The sequence below is a fragment of the Dipodomys ordii genome, unplaced genomic scaffold, assembly GCF_000151885.1.
Source record: "Dipodomys ordii isolate 6190 unplaced genomic scaffold, Dord_2.0 Scaffold11, whole genome shotgun sequence".
In the NCBI taxonomy this organism is placed as follows: Eukaryota; Metazoa; Chordata; class Mammalia; order Rodentia; family Heteromyidae; genus Dipodomys; species Dipodomys ordii.
Window position 1 is genome coordinate 7,021,937 of NW_012267227.1, and position 2,757 is coordinate 7,024,693.

The 2,757-nt window shown below is 47.0% G+C and overlaps 1 protein-coding gene across 4 annotated transcripts in view; it reads right to left on the reverse strand.

Moving 5' to 3' along the window:
• The window catches only part of Rnf111 (ring finger protein 111), a 66,033-nt gene extending 65,676 nt beyond the window's left edge, over nt 1-357 (reverse strand). For all 4 annotated transcript variants that reach the window (XM_013010244.1, XM_013010243.1, XM_013010242.1 and 1 more), the window contains exon 1: nt 14-357. The gene's annotated coding sequence lies outside the window, so the exon portion shown is untranslated. The remainder of the gene's footprint in view (nt 1-13) is intronic.
• Between the last annotated feature and the right edge of the window lie 2,400 nt (nt 358-2,757).

A 2,757-nucleotide genomic window follows, 5' to 3' on the forward strand; every position in this document is an offset into this window, starting at 1 on the left:
ACCCCCCCCTCACCTCAATCATCAGCCGCCCCCTTTCCCGGGGTCCGGGGATCGCTGACCCGGGAAGGAGGACGGGGAGGGAGACTCGGGGGGCGGGCGGAGCGGACGTGGGAGCCGGCGGCCGGCGCCGCAGAGCCCGGCCTCACAGGCCCTCCAGTCACAGGACCGTCTGTCACCGCCACCCAACTGTACGTGCGGCGGCGCCGGGACACGGCCCCGATGACCCGGCCTGGGCTGCGAAATGCTTGACTGGATCTCACTGGGCCTCCCCTCTCCGAAACCGGGGACGTCTCTGTGCTGCGCGCCCGGGGCACCTCGCCACCATCGCCGCCGCCTCTGCCGCTCTGCTCCGGCCCCTGCCGCCGCCGCCGCCTAGCCAATCCCTCCCCTACGGCGAGCACGACACTTGCGCGTTTACGACACGCCGGAAAGCGACGCCGCCATAGCTTTACGCCTCTAGGAACAACTGCTGGTTTCTGCGCTTGCGCAGATCTTGGTTGTGGGGTGGGGGCGGGTAGACTGGCCGCTCCGCCCCCTGGTTCCCGGACGCCCCCCTCCCCTCCCCGCCCCCCCCATGCCCCCCTTTGTACTAGTTTTTCCTTCCGGGCGGCGTTACAAAGCTCGTTTATCTCATTTTCTTTGGTGATGATGGGCGTCCTCTCTAGGCATAATTCTGACTGCATTTTGGTTAATTTTTTTTTCCCCCTTGGCTAAAAATTACAACTGCAGAACTACTGCTTATACTTAGGGTGCACTTAGAAACAAATTACATCCCAATGATAGGATCGCGACATTTCACTGTGAGGCTGAATTTGCTTCCGGAATCAGGCGAAAATAGTTACCCTTGAGTGTGATCTTAAATTTTTATTTTTAAAAATTCCGTCGATCATCATCAGGACTGGGAGGAGGCGCGAGCGGGCATGGGCTTCGGAGTCCCTGTGACCGTCTTTCTTTCAAAAGCCCGCGACGTCGCTGAGCAGCTGCCTGTTTTGTATATCTCCATCTCCGGTTTTGTAAAACATGGTAATGCTGGAAAGGGGCTCTTGTGAGATTAAATGAGGCAGTTTATATAAATCTCCAAACGTTAACTGACCAAGTGGGTGTTAGATAAATATCTCTCCTCCTGAGTCAATTTTTTTCTTTATCTTTTGTTAACTTATAATCTTCAAATTATTTAGAAGAAAAAGTATTGTAAGAACATTGGACCAGGATTTACTTCAACCCTTCTTGCACCCTCACCTGGACTCTACCCCCATGGTTTTAGCTTAAGGCCTCATGACTTCTCAAACCAGTATTTCCATCCCTAAACCTTGTTTGTTTGTTTGTTTTTCCTGGAGGTTTTGACCTCCAGGAGGTCAAAGCACCAGCCTCCTCTGCCAACTGAATACTTGAAATGTGACTAATACAAACTGAAAATTGTTTTAGGCAAAACATATACATACACTTCCTAAAATTTTTAAATGTTGATTAGTTGATACGACCATATTTTGAATGTATTGGCTTATTCGTAGTTCTTGAGATGATTCCCACTCATCCCCATAGGACATTTGACAATATCTACAGTGATTTTGTGTTGTCATGATTCAGGAAGGATAGGACATCAATTGGGTAGAAGCCAAAGGTTCTGTTTAATGCCCTACAGGCACAGAAGAGCCTCCAGAACAAAAGATTTCTCTGCTCCAAAATATTTTTGTTTGTGTGGTTGTTTATATATTAAGGTTATGGGTTTTCCTTGACATGGCCTCATATAATCCAGACAAGTGCTCTATTGAGCTATATTCTCAGCCCTGTTCCAAAATGTTTGAGTTCAGAAATCCTATTTAAATAAAATAAAGTTCATATCACTTTATTTTTTAATGTGGTTACTAGAAAATGTGAAAGTAGGGCTGGGAAGGTGGCTCAGTGGTAGAGCACTTGCCTTGCATGTATGAGGCCCTGGGTTCGATTCCTCAGCACCACATACAGCAAAAAGAAAAAAAGCCGGAAGTGGCGCTGTGGCTCAAGTGGTAGAGCACTAGCCTTGAGCTGACGAGCTGAGGGACAGCACCCAGGCCCAGAATTCAGGCCCCACGACTGGACCCCCCCCAAAAAAATGTGAAAGTACATTTTATATCCTACTGGATACAAGCACCTCTTCTACATTGTATCCAAAATAAATAATGTAGACTTCTATAAGACTGTTTTTCTCTAATTTCATATTTTTTATTTTATTGTAAATATGCTGTACAAAGGGGTTACAGTTACATGTGTAAGGTAATGAGTACATTTCTTGTTGAACATTGTTACCTCCTCCTTTGTTTTTCTCCTACAATCCCTTCCCTCCCCCACAAAATTACATATATTTTAATTATAGTTTTATTATTGGTAAGTAATTGTACAAAGAGGTTACAATTCACCGTGTTAGTTTATGAATACAATGTGTAATTACTGATCTTAAAATCCAGAGTTCTAAAGTGTTCACCTCTGCTAAAAATAAGAAAACATCCAAATTTCTGGTCATTAAAAAGTTAAACCAGGGGGCTGGGAAGAAGGTGGCTCAACGGGAGAGTGCTTGCCTTGCATGCATGAGGCCCTGGGTTCGATTCCTCAGCACCACATAAACAGAAATGGCCCGAAGTGGCACTGTGGCTCAAGTGGTAGAGCATGAGCCTTGAGCTGAAGAGCTCAGGGACAGCATGCAGGCCCAGAGTTCAAGCCCCATGACCGAAAAAACAAAACAAAAAATGAAGGAGTTGAGGGCTGGGAAGGTGGCTCAGT